The sequence below is a fragment of the Gavialis gangeticus genome, unplaced genomic scaffold (genome assembly GCF_001723915.1).
Source record: "Gavialis gangeticus isolate Ggan-Ray unplaced genomic scaffold, GavGan_comp1, whole genome shotgun sequence".
NCBI lineage: Eukaryota > Metazoa > Chordata > Crocodylia > Gavialidae > Gavialis > Gavialis gangeticus.
The window spans coordinates 32,957,777-32,969,941 of NW_017729032.1; the positions used below are offsets into that span (position 1 = coordinate 32,957,777).

The 12,165-nt window shown below is 40.8% G+C and overlaps 1 long non-coding RNA gene across 1 annotated transcript; it reads left to right on the forward strand.

The window, feature by feature from the left end:
- Window positions 1-276: 276 nt before the first annotated feature.
- LOC109302417 lies at window positions 277-11,725 on the forward strand. Its single transcript, XR_002098755.1, has 4 exons — window positions 277-422; window positions 6,759-6,763; window positions 11,379-11,383; window positions 11,712-11,725. It is a non-coding gene; the product is annotated as an uncharacterized LOC109302417 (long non-coding RNA).
- Window positions 11,726-12,165: the final 440 nt, after the last annotated feature.

Below are 12,165 nucleotides of genomic sequence, written 5' to 3' on the forward strand. Positions count from 1 at the left end.
GCAGATTGAACCAATAAGCAAATGAACAGATACTCACTTTTGATTCTGGAAATGAAGTCACATGCCTGCAGTGGTTCAGACCAGAAGACAGGGGGTGCTAGAGCACACCTCCCTGCTCAATTTGCAAGGCTACCCTTCCCATTCTGTGAGAGGGGGCTTGCAGGGGAGGTGTAAAGCATCTTGGGATGCTGGGGAACTGTGAGTTAACTTGAATCTGGAGGAGATCTGGGACAGAAGTTCAAAAAACTGATTGAACCTAAATCAGTTAATTCTGATACTACATCCTTCCAGATTTATCTTAAACCAGTTTCAGCCATTTTGAAAGCAGTTTTTGTGCCCTGAATTTCTATTGTATTATAGATTTGAAATGGTTTCCTATCACTTATACTGGTTTATGTGTAATTTCTGTTCCTAACCTATATGTTAAGTCCCCTGAACATCAATGTGTCTAGATCAAGCACTTCACACCAGATTTATCCTGGCCCCGTGGCTGAACCTAATGCAGGATTGGGGGAAAGTAGCTTTTACCCTTTTTGTTTGGGAACTGTCTGGGTGCCACTTCTGTTCCTTGTGTAATGTGGGTAAAGTGCATTGGTTTTCAAAACTGAAGGGCCATGAAAGACAACAGTATTTGTTAGCCATTATTGTTTGACCCTGCTGCCATGAATAGGAATGGCAAAATTCATATTGGTTTGAATGGAGAGAGAACAAGTTCTTGGAAATCTACTACATTATCTTCAGGATGTGTTGATAGAAAAGTGGGTATCTTTAAGAATATATAGGATCCTTCAGAAATAGTAGCCACTTCTTGCCAGCTATGAAACAGTAATCAGCGGTATGGAATAATGTCATCTTTACAGAACTGTTTCTGAATAGCTGCAAACCACAATGATCCCAGGAGCATGATTTGTCTTAAGATTCTATTTCATTATTATGAAAGGTTTATGGCAAATGAAAACAGCAACCCATTGATGATGCCAAAGTCAGGTCACTGGTTTCACAGCCACATTGAACTGAAAGCCCAATTAGTCCTATCTATAGAGAAAGATTGTTGCTTCAGGTCACATAACACCCAATGAGAGACGTCAAGTGCTGAAATGAAGTACTTAGTGACATCAGTGAGAAAAAAGAAGGTACAAATTCACATTAGGAGGTAGCAGACCTTTGAATTTGGGTCTTTCTTTAAATGAGTAAAACAGTGAATTCATTAGGAGTACCTAGGGTTCAGCTTCAGTCCCTGCATATGTGAATGTCAGTTTTTTCCCATGCTGCTTTCTAATCAGACTATAGCTAGACTTCTTTCTTGAATGTGAAAAATGAAAAAGCTCAAATACCCACTGGGCTCAAGGAGCCACATTAGCTTACAAGGATCTTTTACAGGATATTATCTGTGCTTGGATAGGGTTATTTGATGTTTTATTTTTGGCTGGTTGAGCAGATTGATACCTTCAGGTCTTGCAGTGTTGTGGTTTTGTTTTTATTTATTTTTTTCTTTCTGGAGATGGTGATGAAAGGGGCTGTCAGTGTTATGCCGCCTTGCTTCTTACGGCACAGCTTTATAACGGAGGACCATTCTGCTGAGTTCCATCAGCTTCAGCAGCGGGTTCCTGTCACCTCACAGACGATGCTAAATTCCTTATAAAATTGTGCCCCAAAAGCCATTAGGATCCTGTCCTGCTCCTGTTGAAGTTACTGATGGTAGTGCTTTGTGACAGTAGACCTGGACCCTTACTTAGTTCCCATCACTCCCCAGTGATAGGGTGGTTTCTCAATGTGTCTCCAGGGGTGTGAAGCAAAATAAAATGCTTGAACTCTTTCAAATTCAAGTCTTGCTACTATAAACCTGATCTGAGAAGGAAGCTGTCTTGAGAAGAAAACGATGTTTCACTATTCAAAGGTTTCACTATACAGAAGCAGCAGAATAAACACTCATTTTAGGAGTCTGATGTTCTTCACCACAGAAAAAGTAAATGGGGGGAAGGGAAAAATCAAGCCCTAAAAAGAATTTAATAGCAACACTTCCAAGAGGGAACAGAACATTTTGCTGCTCATAAGGGAAAAAAAGTTCTCAAAATTTAATTTGACCTTTAAGTATCTTTGAACAATATTATTATGCATAATTCTTCATCCTCTGCTACCCTTTTTATTTCAGCAACTGCTTGCTCTTGACAGAGTACATTCTTTTTCCAGAGAAGTCTCTACAGCTTGAAATTTCAGTGGTATATTAACATTTACAGAAAGTTTCTTATCATTATTGTAATGAAAGCTTGAATGCCAGAATCTGAACAGGATTAATTAATTAATATTTGCAAAATGCTTTGAAGATGAAAAGCCCTACATGAGAGAAGATCATTATGATTTCAGTTTCTTGGTTTTGATCAAAACCAAAGTTTGATTCTATGGATTTTCAAATTAAGCTAGAGCTATGTAGTATCCAAAGATGCCTCAGTTTAGGAAACCACTTAAACATGCACATGAGTTCCAGTCCATTCAGGTTACAGCTTGTGCACATGTATAAATGCTTCCCTGAACTAGGGCCATTTTTGGTACAACAGAGCCACAACTTGAAGAACTGTACCTCATATGCCAAAAAATCAGTAGGATATTACCCATCATGATAGCCCTTTATTATTAGTCCCACTGATTCGTGTTTTGTTTCAGAACAGAAGTTTAAGTTCCAGTCATAGTCTATAAGGCTGTAACAGGCACTGGGAGGTGAGTATTCCCACTGGTGGGACCCCAACATTGAATATTTTGCCATAAGAGATCAGACTAAGCACAAGCTTGATGCTTTATCTCTACAGAAGCTATAAACCTTTTCAAGAAGTCTTTTCTTTAGGCTTTTTATTTATTCTGAGACTTGGTAATAACAATTCCATAGACAGTAATATTGTCTGTCACATAGCTTTCAGAAAACTCCTTACCCCTTTGGCCTTGACTGAGAAGATAAAAATCTAAGAGGCAAGGATTTCTTAGGATTTTATTGGACCAACTATGTAGTTGGGTTAGTTGGACAAGCTGTTGAATGTAAGACATTCTTCCTCAGGTCCATTTGAAAGCTAGTCTAACTTTATCCCAACTACATAGTTGGTTTAATAAAAGATATCACCTAAGAACTCCTTGCCTCTCACATAATTTCTGGATCATCATGACTATAATATTGCTCTTAAGCTAAGGTATAAATCTGGCATCCTGAAGCAGCTCTTCTTTTGCACTCCTGTTACAGTCTAGAGGAGCTGTGCAGTTCCCCATGTTTTACACATCTTGCACCTATGCTATTCTGACATTTGGGGAAAAGGAGGGAGTAATCCTAACCAGTGATGGCCTTTAACCTGCTCAGCTAAGTGTAACAATCCTGCTGAGCACATTGCTCTGTTAGTCATGTCACGGCAAGGGAAAAAAGAGACAGAGACAACATGATCTGGATTAGTTGGGGGTCCCCTCACAGCAATGCTTGCTCAGAACTGCTTCAGCCTTGTTTGGTCTTGAAGAGTGCCCCATCCTGTAGCCAAACTAGTTGTGACTTACAGAGCAGGGAGGAGCCCTGGTTTCTTTCCACTCTGGGATCCTGGCATTTTCGTCCCTCACCCTTCCTCCTTTTCTTTGGCCCTGACCCAGGAGCTAGCATTCAGTTCAGCTCCTAAGAGATGGGATTTACCTCCTGTTGAGGCGACCCAGCACAACCCAAAGATCTAAGCAGCAAAACAGACAACTCTTCTTGAATAACAGCATTTATTGGAGCAATGGCAAACAAGCCAGAGGTTTTCTCCTCTCCAAAGGGCCAAGGAGTCCCTCTCTCCCCAGTGCTGCCCACACAGCCCTTTCCAGTCTGCTGTCTTCCAAGCCCCCAAAACTGCTTTGCTGGTCTCTGTCTTCAGACTCAGACTCTTTCACCCAGGAGCTGGCTTCCCACTTGTCCAGGCTGCTTGCCTCTTGTCATGCTGATCTCATTCAGCTTTCTTGGAGCCTCCAGGGTGTCACCAGGGATCCCATCTTTGTTGAAGTGCTAGCAAACCTATTTAAATCTTTGTGGATGCTATGGTTCCATTTTTTCATTCCACATGTAGACATCTCTGGGACTTAGCCCTTTATTCCCTGTGCACAGGATAATGAAGTGAACACAACACTATAACAGCCTGAAAACATTTAAAACAGAAATATTGCAATAAAAACCATAGTTCATCAAACCAAGGAGCGGAACTTTGCTAAAAGCTGTGATGCATAGTAAAATCATATCAAACATTCAGTGAGTTTAATATAGACTTTATAAAAGTTATACGTAGTCTTCAGACTACTATGTCTATCTATAAGGATTGAACCTATATGAGGTGGGATTATATTCAGAATCCATGGGAAAGTTAAAGGAGTTTCCTGCAGCAACTAAAGTCACCAGAGAGTAATTTGTAAATTCAAACATTTTTGCTGAGGTTTTAAAATCTGCATAGGAAATGGTGATGCTTAATTTCTATTAATTTTTATGGGAATCAGTTGTCCACATTTCATAGTGGTCTTTGAAAGTGCCAGTATTTCTCTTTAAAATATAAAGTGAAATGAGGTAGTTGACATTTGTGAAAATCGGATATTTGCTTTCTAGGAAACTATTCCTTAGACACAGCTGCAAAAGGGAAAGAAAATTAAATTACCCAAGAAACATTAAGTTTACTATTTGGCTCTCCCTTTCTTAATTGTTTGTTTTAAAGAACCATTCCTTACAATGCTTTTCTTAATAGAATAACTGAAATAAAACATTGCTGGAGTCTAACTGTGGCCAATCAACAATCATACTTCAATTTATAGTTTATCACACTAGTACCGTTCTTAATCTTTCGAATAATTCAATTACCTGCAATTATGCATAGCAACATACTTAAATCTGCAGGTGGAGGCTAGGGCTTATGAGTTTCCCACCAAAGGTCCCCAAAGGGACCAATATCCTCTTACTTAATTGTTGATGCAGTACATTAAATACTGAATTGCTTTCTTCTTCTATGGTAGTTCTTCTACAACTGGGTTCTCATACATTGCTAATCCCATCCCTGAACAGAAGCTATGTAGGTACCAGTTTTAATAAAATGTAAGACTATAACTATTTTTTCAGCATTACAATATCAGTGTTGAGTTTTATTAAAGGATCCAAAAACAGGCAAGAAGATAGGCAATAGTTCAGGTAGAAACTGCTCTCTGCAGAAGTCAGTAGCACTTCACAGAACTCTAATATTGCCTGTATCTGATAACTAGCAGCACTGTGATGAACAGAAGGAGAAAAGAGTGTTAGTTTGTATACAGTGCTTGATTTACTTGCAGTTAACATATCTTTATAACCTCCAGTAGTCTGCAATCAGAGAATCTTCTAGGACTCAGGAGATGCCTAGTCAGCAACATGACAGTTAAAGTTGAACAAGAGAGAAATACTTCTGGAAATTTAAAGTGACCAGATTTGGTCATAAATTCCTGGAAATCTGACTCAGTGCTATGTATTCAAATATAAACTGCTTTTAAAATCAAACTGTTATGGAAAAGAAAAATATTGGGCATGTTTTCTTTTTATTTTCATAAAATCCCTAACAAAAAAGAATAGCTGAATGGAATCTACTTCTTTTAGTGTCCAGAGTTCAATAATGTCTGCTGGAGATATTCCTAGAAACCTCTCTTTCTTAGCCATGGATTGCTGTACGTTTCTTTCATTGAACATTTGCTCCTGATTCTCTTCTCTTGGCATGTCTACACAGTCATTAATGCACTTTTGGTAATCCAAATTAAATTTAATACCCCAATTGTGAGGTACTAGAAAAAGATGCATTACCCTATTTTAATGCACTTTAGTGAAAGCACACAGTTTGTTTGTAATGCTTTAATGCACATTAAAATAGGCTAATGCATATTAAAGTGCATGTGTAGACAGACTTTCTATGGCATTTCATCTCATTCAACTTGTATGTGCCACATTAATCTCAGTCATGATGAAGTGGGGCTTGGCTTGAGGCTTGGACCACTCCTATTTATCTGTGGTGAAAAAGGAAGCTTTGGCAAAATTAAGTAGGCCAAAGGAAAACAACATTTTTGGAGTGTGGAGATTTTATGGGTGTTAGTCTAGAACATGTTGTAAAGGTTAATACTGACTCTGCAGCTGGCAAGATACTAGTTAAATACATTGGGTCAATTTGTTCTATATGTACCACTGGTATAGTCTCATCAGCTTTAATCTATTCCCCTCCTTGCCAGGAAAATTAGGAGCCCTGCACGTGAGGGTTACATAATGTTCCTGATGTGCTTGGATGCTAAGGTCCTTTCTGAGGAACAGTCTGTGGCCTTGAGCTATGACCTTGAGAGTCAGCTTGTGAGGAGAGGGGGAACTATTGATTTCTACTAGGCTTGTTTGCCTTTCTAGCTCACAGCTACATTTTGCTGGTATAAGTATTGTGTCAACGTTCTTCTGCTTATTCTCAAAGAAAGCTCTATTACAGCATTACATTTTTTTTTCTGCTTGATTGGAACAGCAGGCACCAATGTATACGTAATGCATATACTGTAATTGGAGCTCCTTTTAGACAGCCCATTGCGAGCTACCAGAGCCCTTTCCTTTAGTTGTAATTCCATGCTGCAGTGACAAAGAGGTGACCTGCCCTGTAATGCAGTCTACCAAGGGGCTGAATTTAATTTTGAAAGTTTTGGTAGTTCTATAAACAAGACTGTTTCAAAAGGAAAACAGGAATATTGTAGGACATTGTGTAGTTATATTTCCAATCTCCGCTTCTTAGGATTTGTCATAAAAAACCAAAGAACTGGTTTAATAAAATATAAATGAAACACAGACATAGACATCCTGGATAACAGACTACACTGAACCAGACTGTATACCAAAAAGGTTTGGTATAGACTCAGGCCATGAACTAAGTTAAAATGCAACAGTGGCTCTGTGTGCTAGACCTGAAATACCTGGCTTTCATATTGATCCACATTGTTAATTAAAAAACAAAGTTGACCTTGATTCTGTAGAAATGCTTTAACAAAACAAGAAAGGTGTTATTTTAGATTAGACTTAACCAGCCTCCTTTTATGACTTACTTCAGTGGTTAGATTTAGCAATGGGAGGTGTAGAGGTGCACAGACTTTAAAAATATAGATTAAACATGCATGTACTTTGGGGGCTCAGTCTGTCATAAGCAGTTTGAAAAACTGGATGAACTAGCATTTTTATCACTGACTCATGATGTGAAGATCTTTTCATGAAATGTATCTCCAGGTTACTTGGTGATGGATGTTCTTTGAGTTCTGGTGAAGGAAGAGCAGAGAGTCTTTAAAGAAAGCACTTGACATTTACACATGTAGGCCATTCCCATGGTTCCCAAATTTTACTTTTGTTAGATTGCAATAATATATTCATATTCAAACCAATCATTCTGTGCAGGTTACTGTTTCTGCTTTTGTTGCTTATAGCTATTCATCCTTGATCTATAACATTAAGATGACAGTGGGATTCCTCTGTATAAAGGAGTTTTTGTTCTAGATGCTCTCTACACTAATAGTAATGGGAACATTAATATTAAACATATCTTAGTTATGCTGGAAGTTTGATAAGTGCAGCTATTGTAAGAGTTATTTATATCCATTCTGGCAAAGTTTGCCAAACATGGGAGTTTAGTGTCTTGGGCATTATGCATGGTAGTTGTGTGTGATAGTTGTTCCCATAGTTTTAAAATGCTCAATCACAAAATCTGGCCCATGGAGCCATGTAATCCAGTTTATGGATTTTCTCACAGGTCTGGAAATTTGGCAGTGGCGGAGTGGTGACAACTGAAACTATCAGTACACTGTCAAATTTCCAAGCCTCACATGGTTGGAGTTGCTGCAGTTGGGCATTCCTGAATGGTGATATTGGGCCTTGTTCCCATATGTCTGTACTGAGCCAGGGTCCAATGCAGCCTTGCAGAAATGGCTTGGGGCCCTGATGCAGTCACATGGGATCAGGCCCTGGCTAGACTGTTCCCACATAGCTGTATTGGGCCATTTCTGTACAGCTGGATGGGGCACCAACTGGGCCAGCAACATGCACCAGATTGGGCCCAAAGACTAGATCTGGCCTACAGGCACACCTAACCCTATTTGTCTGGCCTTCAGACCAAGAAGGTGGGGCACCACTGGATTAGACAAACACTTGTTTAGGATGGTTTACATTGGGATGATCCTGCCTTAAGCAGGAGATGGGACTTGATCAGGGATTGGCAACCTATGGCCCATGGGTCAGATCTGGCCTATCAAGCCATATTATTTAGCCTAGAGCTGGAGAGCTTCAGTGATGTTTCAGCAGCATGGGCCTTCACCTGGGTGGTGGGGAGAAGTGGCAGTGGTGCCATTGCAGAACAGAGTAGCAGCTTCAGCTCTGACTCTAGTGGTGTTGGCTGGGTTGGAAGTAGACCATGCTCAAAGCTAAACTGTGTTAATGGCTCCCTACTGTCAGATTTTGATCACCTTTGGACATGGGCAATGTGTAGGAGGGGGTTGGGGGGGTATGTGCTCCCCCTGAGATTGTCCACTGCTAAAGCCACCACTGGCTTCTGCAGGCAGTTGCTGCCAGCACCTGCCCCCCCCCACCAACATGGTGGGTGGCAGCTGTAGGCAGTTCCTGCTTGCCACTGCCACTGCCGAAACCACTGACAACAGCTGCAGACAGTTCCCACTCACTGCTGCTGACACCATGGGTGGCAGCAGCAGGTAGTCCCTGCTCGCCACTGCCAACACGTCTTGCTGCTCCTCCCAGCTTGCTGCTCACTGCCATGGTGCCCCCCCAATCACAGGAGGCACCAGTCATTCATGCCCTTGGACTAGATGACTATGTGAGGTCCCTTGCACGACTACTTTTCTATATTGCTGTGATTTGCAATATGTTAGTGACAGCCTAAGAGCAGGACCCTGGTGTGCTACTTGCTATACAACTATGTAGTAAGAAAAATTCTCTTCCACAAAGAGGTCACCATGCAAGTATACAGGAAAGGCCAAGTAAGACTGATTAGCCATATTTTTCAGATAAGCAACTGAGGTACAGTGAGACACAATGGCTTGTCTAAAGTGACACAGGATACCCAGGGGTAGAAGTAAAAATTGGGCTCAAGCTTCAGAGCTTCCAGTCCAAATCTTAAGAACCAAACCAACATACTCTTTTGGTCAAATGCCTTTAAAATTATTATTATAAATTAATACAAAAGTACATTAAGGATGTTGAAATTGCTGGGAACCCCTGAAGTAGGAGAACTTTCTAATATAATGGGACAAATTTAGCCATGGTATGAGTGGGTGCAACTCCTGATGAATAAATAAAACATGTAGCAACTTATCTTAGTGTTGTATTTGGCCTCGTGGTCCTCCATCCTGAGTGCCTATGATTCTCAGAAGAACACATAATTTCCTTGTTATCATAACTGTGGTTTAACAGGCAGCCAACAATATTCTATCACAAACTCACTGTGAGTAACGTTACTGTATATCCACTTATGGTACCATTGGTGACACATAGGGTACATATGCACCCCCTGAGACTGGCCATGCACCCCCTGGAAGCGCCAGCCATGAAACCGGAAGTGCCAATGGAAGTGCAGTTCTGGTTTCATCGTTGGTGGTTCCACACTTGGCGATCAGCCACTGCCTCTCCCCCTACCCCGTTAACAATCTGGTACCCCCCACCAGACTTGGGAGGCACCAGTCACCCATGTCTGATATTGTTTTTCTGTTTAATGATTAAGCAGAGGTATTTGGGGGAGGGTTTTTTTGGCTGCTTAAAGGCATGAAAGTTTTAGCAATAACAAAACAGATTAACTTTGCAAAATAGGATTTTTATTAGGATTTTATTTTGTTTAAAGAATAAAACTTGGGATACTAGTCCTTTTGTTCTCCATGAACATTCTGGAAAGAATTGTAATGCCTGATTCTGCTATTACGGCTATTCTGCTATCCCATCATTTCAGGCTGCATGTGTGTTCTTTGTGGGCCTAACTTCTTGATTAATTGTGGATGAAGCAGATGCCCAGTATGATTCAGTTCGAACTGAATAGATAAAAGAAATTGGAAGCCTCAGATCTGAGGTGCTTGCTCCTCAGTGTCTCTACTGTTTTACTCCTTATCTGAAGGCCTGGAGCCCTGATGAGGCATCAGGAAATAATCAGCATGCTGCTGATCAATTATCTGCTTGCCAGTCTCACAGAATTTGACCTTGACAGAAAGAAAAGCGAGACTAAAAATTATGCCAGTCACCAACCCCTGGTTGACCTGAAACAGAGGGCCAAGTAAAGATTTGAGAGAGCTCAAAGTATGTAAAACATGCAGCATGGCTAGAATATGGAAAGAGGTAGAGGCCAAAAGCTATAAACACAGCTATTTCAAAAATGAACTGAGTGCTTGTATTTGTAGGTAGCACCTGATGGGGGAGAGATAGGTGTGGAGATCCCATGACTGACATGCAGGTGACTGTCAAGAAAATACCTTTTGAAAATAAAGAAACAAGTGTTTCTGAAATGGATTTGTTAAATGGAAGGAATAGAGTCTTTGGAAACAACTTAAATGAGATATTTTCTATAATTAAAAAAAACAATGATTTGTATTGGGATAATGAACCAAGCTGTAATTCAGCTCAGAATCCTGAGTTGTTTAGGCTGCTAATATTCTGGGCTGCCACTGAACAAAGGCATCTAAAATTAACTTATTCTGTAACTGATTTGCCTCATTTATCTTTTAGAAAAAACACCACCTAACCTCCAGAATACCCTTAGCAAAAAGGGGAAAATGACAATGAGGAAAAAGGATGGTGTATCAATTAGTTGAAATTTCAAGGTCTATCTTCCAACTATAGTTATTGTATGTATCATCATTTTCTGGCTTTCAACTTAAAATAGAAATAATAGAATCATAGAAATGTACGTCTTGAAGGGACCTCTGGAAGTGATGGATGAGGCTTTCTTCAAACAGGTAGCAGAAGTTTCCCGATCACAGGCCCTGGTTTTCATGGGGGACTTAAGTCACCCTGACATCTCCTGAGATAGCAATACAGCAGTGAGCAAGCAATCTGCGAAGTTTTTGGTAAGTGTTAGGGACAATTTCCTGGTGCAAGTGCTGGAGCAGCCAACTAAGGGCTGTACTCTTCTTGACCTGATGATCACAAACAGGGAAGAATTGGTGGGAATGTATATTAGATGGCAAACTGGGCAGCAGTGACCATGAGATGATTAAGTTCAGGATCCTGAGGAAAGGAAGGATAGAGAGCAGCAGCGTAAGGACCCTGGATTTCAGAAAAGCAGACTTCAATTCTCTTAGGGCACTCATGGGAAAGATCCCCTGGGAAGCTAGTCTGAGGGGGAGAGGAGTCCAGGAGAGCTGGCTGTACTGGAAAGAAACCGTACAGGAACAAAAAATCCCAATATACAGGAAGACTAGCAAGTATGGCAGAAAATCAGCTTGGCTTAGCAGTGAACTCTTCAGTAAACTAAATCATAAAAAGGAAGCTTATAAGAAGACAAAAATTGCACAAACAACTAGGGAGAAGTATAAGAGCATTGCTTGGGCATGCAGGGATGAAGTCAGGAAGGTCAAAGTGCAATTGGAAGTGAAGCTAGCAAGGGACATGAGGGGAAACAAGAAGGGTTTCTACAAGTAGGTTACTAATGAAAGGAAGATCAGGGAAAGTGTGGGTCCTTTACTGAATGGGGGAGGCAATCTTGTGACAGAGGATGAAGAAAAGGCTGAAGTACTCAATGCCTTTTTCACCTTAGTCTTCACAGGCAAGGTCAGCTCCCAGACTACTGCATGGGGCAGCACAGTTTGGGGAGGAGGTGAGCAACCCTCAGTGGTGAAAGAACAGGTTAGGGAATATTTAGAAATGCTGAACATATACAAGTCCATGGGGCCAGATGGGATGCACCTGAGGGTGCTGAGGGAGTCAGCTGATGTGATTGTAGAGCCACTGGCCTTCATCTTTGAAAACTCGTGGCAATTGGGAGAGGTCCGAGATGATTGGAAAAGGGCAAGCATAATGTCCATATTTAAGAAAGGTGGATCCAGGGAACTACAGACCAGTCAGGCTCACCTCAGTCCCTGGAAAAATAATGAAGCAGATCCTCTAGGAATTGATTTCTAAGCACTTGGAGGAGAAAAAGGTGATTAGCAACATTCAGCCTGGAT